Source organism: Phacochoerus africanus, chromosome 9 (assembly GCF_016906955.1).
Source record: "Phacochoerus africanus isolate WHEZ1 chromosome 9, ROS_Pafr_v1, whole genome shotgun sequence".
In the NCBI taxonomy this organism is placed as follows: domain Eukaryota; kingdom Metazoa; phylum Chordata; class Mammalia; order Artiodactyla; family Suidae; genus Phacochoerus; species Phacochoerus africanus.
Genome location: NC_062552.1, coordinates 7,056,270 through 7,065,828, shown reverse-complemented (window position 1 = coordinate 7,065,828; position 9,559 = coordinate 7,056,270).

The following is a 9,559-nucleotide window of genomic DNA, read 5'->3' as shown; positions in this document are numbered from 1 at the left end:
ATGGGCAGGGGGGCCCTACTGCACCGCACAGGGAACTTCGTATGACTGGGTCACTTTGCTCCACAACAGGAATTGAGGAAACATGGTAAATCCATCTTACTTTAGTAAAAAAAAAAAAAAATAGTATTATGTCAGATGTTTCCTTTCTCATATGCGTTCTCTAATTTTTTAATGTTTTTTTCTCATTTTTTAATATAAAGATTGGGTTTTCAATAAGTAAGGTCAAGAGACCAATTGATCATTAGATATTAAGTTGATTTTTCCGTGTTTATAGATAAACTCATTTGTCTGAGGGGTCATTAATATGCTATGACTTCATCACAAATGATTAAGCATATAATTCTGTTATTACTGATCATTTTAGTGAGTAGTTTCAAATAATTATAATAACACCAAGGGTAAAACAAATGGTTTTAAGTATCTCTTTCTTCATGGGAGTCAACAAACTATGTTCCATGAACCAAATCTAGGCTGTTGGATGTTTTCATGAATAAAGTTTAGTGGGACCACAATTATACTCCCGCACTTATGCATCATCTATGGCTACTTTCATACGATAAGGGCAAAGTTGAATAGTTGCAACAGTAGTTGGCCCCAAAATCCTAAAATATTTGCTCTCTGACCTTTTATAAAAAAAAGTTTGCTGGTTCCTGCTCTACTCTATAGACAGCAACATGATCAGCTAGAAAGTGTGAAAAGAGGAAAAAATTCCTTCTTTAAAAATAATTTAGAGTTCCTGTCATGGCTCAGTGGTTAACGAATCTGACTAGGAACCATGAGGTTGCAGGTTTGATCCCTGGCCTCGCTCAGTGGGTGAAGGATCCAGCATTGCCGTGAGCTGTGGTGTAGGTCACGGACAAGGCTTGGATGCAGTGTTGCTGTGGCTGTGGTGTAGGATGGCGGCTACAGCTCTGATTGGACTCCTAGCCTGGGAACCTCTATATGCCACGGGTGCAGCCCTAAAAGGACAAAATGACAAACAAGCAAACAAATAATTTAAAAATCATGACGAAATATATTTTTATTAGAGTTCAACAAAAATTTTCAGCTGAGCAAGGGAGCCTATTGAACTTCAGCTGGTCCTCTTTACATCGAAGTAGATTAATTTGGGACAGTTAATACAATATACTCTGAATCAGTGAGGATGACATGTAGGGTGCAGCCTGTGATTCACTGAAAACATTTTGTATCCATGTATTCAAAACAAAAACAAACCCAAACTCTGAAAATACATATTCTCATATGTATAACATTCAGTTAAGTTTACTTTTGGGGGGGTAGGGATCGTGGAATTAATTGTACCTCTATGTTTTCATTACTGATGTTCATAAATTAAGGAAAATAAAGTCCTTATAAGAGTTTTTTTTTTGTGTTTGTTTGTTTGTGTTTTTTTTTTTAAGGGCCACACCAGTTCCCAGGCTAGGGGTCGAATTGGGGTTGTAGCCGCCGACATACACCACAGCTCACAGCAAAGCCAGATGATTTAACCCACTGAATGAAGCCAGGGATTGAACCCACATTCTCACAGATCCTATTCGGGTTCACTACCACTGAGCCATGAGGGAAACTCCCAAGTCCTTATAAGTGTTAACCATGCAACCTGTAATCATGTAACTGGTTTTGTCCTTTCTGAATATACTTTGAATAAAACTCTTATTGAAATTGAAATTGTTTGAAAGTGGAATCTACCTAGAACATCCCCTTACTTTAGCTTTCTACCATTTTTCTGGTTAATCTCAGCAGCCCTCAATTCCTGAAAATTAATTTACTCTGCTTAGATGTCACTAAGTCAATTTTCCAAATGTTTCATGTTTAATTTGTCTTGAAGTTACCTATTCTCACTAAGCTTTTAGAAGACTGCCTGGGTGAGAACAAAGTTTGAAACAGTGAAAAAAAATTGACATGACATTTATTTGTTGGGTTTTATATAGAAAAGAATGCTTGGCAGCCTTTGAAACCCAATGGAACAATCAGGAACAACTATATATCCATTTCATCTAAGTCTACTTCATTTTCATTTGTGTTAGGACTGAAGCTCTTTTTATACTTTGGGAGAAGTTTCATGCAGTTCTCTGCATGTGTAGTGACCATTATTTTTTGAACCCTCAAACTGGAATGCATATATGCCCTGAAGATATTTTGGCACATGGTCTGATATTGGGTAGGGGTATTGAAAATCAAGAATACAAGAAATTACCTACATATTTTTCTTAAACCACATTTTTCTTAACTTGACCCAATGACAAGTGTTCTGAAGATGCTTTTGCTCTTCTCCAAGAAATTAAAACAGACGCTTCTTGCCATTAATATATTGGATTAACAGGGTGACTTTTACTTCTTTTAAACGAGCATCATTATTGCCTAATCATTAATGTAAAATGCAAACAGTATGGAATGGTATAATTAACATAATTATAGGACTGCATGTAGGTCCTTTTCTTTTGGATCATTACTGTTCTAAAAGTGCAACTATGATGCAGAAAGTTCACCATGCTGGGATGGTAGTGCCCGTGGGCAGATGCCCAGCTAGCCTTCCACAGGAGAGATAATTAAGAGACAATGGTACAGAAATGCCTGCTGTAGCACATACCTGTTCTCCCAAGTGTTGACCTTGCTGCTCCAAGCAACTTAGAGAATGGCTTGGTTTTCACAATTACTATTCCTCCCAGGTTCCAGAGGGAGGCACAGAGGAGATTCTTCAGATTTTACGCCATCTCAGAAAGGTAAAATGCCTAGTTTTAGGAAAGTTACCCCTCTCCTCAGAGACTTGCTAGGAGAGTAGAATTTCAGGTGCTTCAAAAATGTAGGACATATAGAAGAATCAGAAAAGCTGCCAGAAGGAAGCGATTTTCTATTTTGTGCAAATCTTTGCAATGACAGGAAGGTGGAGAGTGAGTGGGAGAAAAATCTACTGACTCGGAGCATTGTTCATGTGGGTTAAGACAGGTGTGGCTGACTTGGTGGAGTCCTCTTGGCAAAAAAATATGCTTCTCAATTATATATAACTTTTTAGTCAAAGTGCTAAGAAGGCGAGGAATGTGGGTTTGTCAACATTAGAAGCACAGGCAGAACCTGGAGATGCTACAGGTCTGATTCCAGATCGCTGCAATCCAGTGAATACTGCAATAAAACGAGTCCCATGAATTTTTAGGTTTCCCAGTGCATATAAAAGTTCTGTTTACAATATAGTTTACAGTAGCCTAGTAAGTGTGCAATAGCATTATGTCTAAAAAGCAATGCACTTACATGAATTAAAAAATACTTGATTGCTAAAGATTGCTAAACAGGAGTCCCCATTGTCGCTCAGCGGTAACGAACCCAACTAGTATCCATGAGGATACAGGTTTGACCCCTGGCCTTGCTCAGTGGGTTAAGGATATGGCATTGCCGTGAGCTGTGGTGTAGGCTGGCAGTTGCAGCTCTGATTTGATTCAGCCCCTCACCTGGGAACTTCCATATGGGTGGGTGCAGCCCCCAAAAGCCAAAAAAAAAAAGAGAATGCTAAACATCCTCTGAGCCCTCAGCTCAGGGAGTCATAATCTTTTTGCAATAGTAACATCAACAATCACTGATCACAGATCCCCATGACAAAATGTGATAATAATGATAAAAAAAATGTAAATGCCCCAAGAATTACCAAAATGTGACGGAGAGACATGGACGGAGCAAATGCAGTTGCAAAAACAGATGCCGATAGACGTGATGGATACAGGGTTGTGGCAACTTTTCAATTTGTAAAAAATGCAATATCTGGGAAAGGAAGTAAAGTGAAGTGCAATAAAACAAGATTGGCTGGTATCCTGCTGTCCTGCTGTCGAAACTGGCCAAGAAACTTGGCCATTCAAGAAACTTATAGCAACATGGTTAACTGCACTGCTTGGTTGTAAAAACTGGGGTGAGATATCGTAAGACATATTTAAAGAGTCCCAAATTCAATGAGCAAAATAATGACCTACATAAAATCATCCAAAGGGCCAATACTTTTTGCCCAAGGACATCATTAACCACATTAAGCATTGCGTTGAACGCAGCCTGTATGTACACCTGTGTGTATGCTTAAGCAATAAGTAAACTAGTTTCTTTTTCTTTCTTTTTTCCTGTAAAGATTAGTGTGGGGATCAGCGAAATGGAAATAAATAAAATCTCATGTGCAGAACCCCCTCTGTGTGCTTCCTCTTGAAAATATTGATTTCCTTTTATTCCATTCAAAAGGGAGACCCGTGAGAAGCCGAAAGAGGAGGGCACTGTCTCTTTAGGAATACTAATCAGGAAATTCAAGGGAGGCGGTGGGAGTTCAAGTTTCATCTTTCCATTTCCTAGAGGCGCAGACTCTGCAAGTTGTCACCTTGGTGTATTCAGTGCCTTTTGAAGCACTAGACTCCTCCAGAGAGAATGTCAGCCCCCGCCCTGGGCAGTTTTGACAAACAGAGTATATATTGATACATGATAAAGTATGCCAGAAATCACCCCAGTGCTAAAGGCTACTATAGTTTTAATATCATCATTTGAATTAACAAGCATTCTGTGGAGAAATAATGAGCTTTCATTATTCAGAACATCATCCTTACCCGGGGAACTCAGAAACCATTAGCTCTTGAGAACTTAATGAAAAGATGATAAAGAATGTTTTAGATAAAAGTTTGAACGGGCACACTTGATAACGGAGGTAAAATATTCATGTTTGCTTGGATGATGCATTAAGGTTGCCGAGCGAGAGGCTCGTTGAAGCCACCGGGTGCCAGGTGTGCTGTGAGCTTGTGCTGCAGCTGGACTGGCCCAGGGCTGAGCTCGGGCTGTCATTCCTGAGCTGACGATGCCTGCAGCGTGGCCACGTTTCCTTTACACTCTCAGACAAGAAGAGATGGATGTACTCAAGATAAAGAGGGAATGGAGATCAAGCTTGATCCACAGGTATTGATGCACAGGTACAGCGTTGGCTTCCTAACTAATTTTTTAAGCAGCCTCTCATCTATTAAGTTAAAGTACTTGAGTTTCTGTGGTCAGTGTTTTATTTTTCTGCTCTTCGTCTGATGAGAGAAATCGGAAAAAGAAAGGAAATGATTAAGTTACCGCTTCAGGTCTGGAGCGTCAAACATAACATTGCATTGGAAAGGAAAAGAAAAAGGAAGGAAGACACCAGCAAAAGGAGATTTGACATCTTTAACACTCGGATGCCAACACAAGGGTTTCTGAACGGATACGTGGCACTTGACCAATGGAGATATGAAATAAAACTCATGCTTAGAGTAGAGTCCTTGAAAAATACAAGAAGTAGAAGACAGCAAAACACCATTCACTCCTTTCACTGTCCAAAGATTGCCCTGGGTAATGCTTTCAGCCCTTTTGCAGTATGTAGCTTATTTACAGGGCAATGGTCGTAGGGCAAAGGCACTATTATACATGTTGTGATTTTTAGAGCATTTTTTTTCTGGCTGTAAAACGAATAGAAGGAGGATTGTCTCCAACTGGAAGATATTGGAGATTATTAAAACTTTGGTGTCCGTGAGAATCACCCTGGAGAGCTTATTAAAAGCATAGTCTCCTGGACATCACCTCAGAACCACCGAATAAAATATCCAGTGGAAAGGCAGTCTCGGGGGTAGAACTGTCCAAGTCAGACCTTTGGTTCCATCACTTAGTGATGTGTATCCTTGAGCGTATTATTTCACCCTTGAAGCTGCAGTTCTCCCGTTTATAAATTACAGCTAAAAAGAGTGCATACCTTAGGGCTCTCATAAGGATTAAATGGCATAATGCCCATAAAGTACAAAGAATATTGGTTGGCACATAGCATGAAATCAAATGTTAACAATTAATATTCTTTTTATTAATATTATTACTATTGTAACCCTTCTCTCCAGTTACAAGCAGCTCTAATGGACCACTAAAATCTAGTGTGTCTAGTCTTTTTTTTTTTTTTAACCATATATTTAAGAATACAATTAGCGGAGTTCCTGTTGCGGCTCAGTGGTAACAAACCCAACTAGCATCCATGAGGATGTGGGTTCGATCCCTGACCTTGCTTGGTGGGTTAAGGATCTGGCACTTGCTGTGAGCTGTGGTATAAGTCACAGATGTGGCTTGGATCTGGCGTTGCTGTGGTTGAGGCATAGGCTGCCCACTGCAGCTTGACCCCTAGCCTGGGACCTTCCCTATGTTGCAGGGGCAGCCCTAAAAAGACAAAAGAAGAAAAAGAAGGAACGAATAGGATTCGGATGGTGTTATTGTAGATATGACAGATGAGTGTTCAGGATCCTTTCCAACCGTTTTCTGTTGTATATGTACGTTTCTTGCACCTACATGGACATGTGTCTTGTACATTTCTCAGAATCCCTTATACTTAAGGTTCTGAGTAAAATTTCAGTTCCAGAGGGTAGATGAATTAGAGGTACTCACTTAAGATTTAGAAGGTGGAAGTGAGGTTGAGGCTGTGTTTCTGCTGTTTAATTTTCCCGGCAAACCCTAGGAAACTGGAATTTCTACTACAGCATCAGTAGGAGTCAATAGCTGCTGAAATACAGAGTTGGGGGGGGGGGTGGAGAGGGGGCCCATTTGCTGGTAGAGATCATAGCAGGCTTCTCGGTTGAGATGGTGGTGGTGAAGCTCGGAAACTGGTTCCTCCCTCCTTTGTGTCAAGCCTTCCTTATCACAGAAAAGCCTCTTTAGGCGGCTGAATTTTGTGACTTTGGAAGTCATTCCAGAACTCTAACCCAGAGGCTATTTCCTTAGGCTTCCCAACAACCCAGGAACCCATTGAAAACGTATAATAAAACTTGATTCTTCTAAACTTGCTAAAGTGGATTTTGTTCTTTTCAAAGAAAACCTCATAGCATTGAAGACAGTACTTCAAAATTAAAATTAGATAGAAATAGTCTCATCTTAGAAAGAAGATGAGGGGTTTGTGTCAGTTAAAACAAATAATAGACCAGTTTATTGGTCTCTACTAATTATCTATAAAACTGTATTTAGGTTTCTCAGTAGACAGTTTAAATATGGAGAGAAAAAAAAAATCAATATCCAAGAAGCTTGGCAATGAAAATGGCCTTTATGCTGGTGTTGGTGGTTCTGCTTTTGTGCAGGACAAAAGAGCATTTTTTTTCTTTTTTTTTTTTGTATCAGCTGTGTGGAAAGTTCTGTCAGTGTTAGTAAATGCTGGCACAGAGCAGCACTATTTCTTGTTTTAAGTCATTATCGAAGAAGTCAAGTATTTAGAACATGTAGCTTAAAAAGCATTTCTGATGCTGGGAAATGAACAGCCTCCGAAGCAGCAAAGGAACAGTTGGTTAAAGCATTGCAGAGAAAAGCTCTGCTCCTTGGCTGCAGAATCAATTTATAAACAACATTCTCCGGTAATGATTTTTCTCGCATCTTTAAAATGTATATTGAAAAAGCGAAGTTATAGTTTTGTTTAATTAGTAAAGGCCAATAAACTGTCCCATGACAGAGGTTCTTTCTGTTGCCTTCTGCCATCAAATAAAACTCGGCAGCGTATAAATTCAAGGATCATAGGTTTTTGTTTTTGTTTTTGTTTTTCTGTCTTTCTCTCTCTCAAAATTCTGTAAGCAATGTCCCCCTGTATTCTGGCATTTAGGGTTAAAGGGAAGAAATCTGAAGACAGCTTGATTTTTATTCCATTGCAGATGCTATTTCAGCCTTTCTAATCCGTATATCCATTTGGAGAATAAAACTGAAAAACAAACGAAAAACCAAACAAACAGAAATTGGTGCAGGCACTTGGGAAGACTTGGGTATCATTCATACTAGGAGATGGAGTTTTTTCCGGGTACAGGGCATTCTGGGAAATGGAGTCTAGCCAGTGCTTTGTAATTTGTAATTTCCAAAATTTACTTTGGAATAAAATTTTATCTCTGCCTGACAAGAATTGTCTTTTTATGAAAATGGGAAAACAGAAGCATACCAACAGGAGGCTTGTAGAAAAATACTGCAGAATTAGGGGAGAAAACCATTACCTTGAAATCTCAGAGAAACACAATGTATCATCTAGTTCAGATAAGAACAACAACAACAGCAAAACTTTAGAAAATGGCGGGAGTTGCCGTCGTGGCTCAGTGGTTAACGAATCCGACTAGGAACCATGAGGTTGTGGGTTTGATCCCTGGCCTGGCTCAGTGGGTTAAGGATCCGGCGTTGCCGTGAGCTGTGGTGTAGGTTGCAGATGCGGCTCGGATCCCGCGTTGCTGTGGCTCTGGTGTAGGCTTGGCAGCTACAGCTCTGATTAGACCCCTCGCCTGGAACCTCCATATGCTGCACCCTGGAAAAAAGGCAAAAAGACCAAAAAAAAAAAAACAAAAAAAAACTTTAGAAAATGACTTGGCCTTCTCAGTGGATACCAGACACTATGCCTAGGCCTTGCCTCTCAGCTAAGAATATGCAATGGGAGGTGAAGCATCTTCTCATTACATCTGGGGGCTGGGGATGGGCAGTACCACTCAGATTCCTGAGATAGAATGTGAGCAGCCTCCTGATCGCTTATCTCAAACGGCTCTGCTTTCCTTCTAACAAATCTTATTGCCTTTCCTTCCAGATTCTAGGAATCTATTGTCTATTGAGCTTAGATTTTAGCATCATTACGGATTCAACTGCATCCCCCAAATTCACATGATGAATTTCTTATCCCCAATAGCTCAGAAAGAAGCGATACTTGGACAGAGTCTTTAAAGAGGTAATTTAGGTTAAACGAGGTTATATGGGTGGACCCGAATGCAATATGACTAGTGTCTTTATAAGAAAATATTTGGACACACAAAGAGATGCCCGGGATGGGCACACACAGAGGAAAGAGGGCTGGAGGAGACAGCAGCCATCAGTGAGCCGAGGAGAGAGGCCTCAGAATTAACCAGCCCTGCCAACACTTTGATCTTGGACTTCCAGCCTCCAGAATTGTGAGAAAATAAATGTCTATTGTTTGAGTGACTCAGTCTGTGCATTTGGTTGATGGCAGCCCTAGCAAAGTAATACAAACGTTATTTTGAATAGGGTCTTTTTATTTACCTTTGTTTATATATTTTAGTGGGAAGTCAGAAAGGCTGTGTTAGGGGCTGGTAAATAGCATTTTTGTTTTGAAATTATGAAGTGTTTTAAGGAAACAAAAATCATAATGAATACCGTAATAGCAAGGTGCTTATCGCTCAGCCTGAAAAATAAACCACTACAAGACCAGTTAAGGGGCGGTCCCTTCGTGGCTCAGGGGAAATGAATCTGATTAGCCTCCAGGAGGAGGAAGGTTTGATCCCTGGCCTTGCTCAGTGGGTTAAGGATCTGGCTTTACTACGAGCTGTGGGGTAGGTCGCAGATGTGGCTTGGATCTGGGATTGCTATGGCTGTGGTGTAGGCCAGCAGCTGTACCTCTGATTCAACCCCTAGCCTGGGAACTTCTATAGGCTGTGGATTTGGCCCTAAAAAGAAAAAAAAACCCAAAAAACTAACTAAATAAATGTTAAGATGGCATTTCTATTAAAAATAAAAAACAAAAAAGAAGTCCAATTAAAGCCCCAACTTTTTTCCCTGTTCTTCCCCCTTCCTGAGATCATTAGCCTCC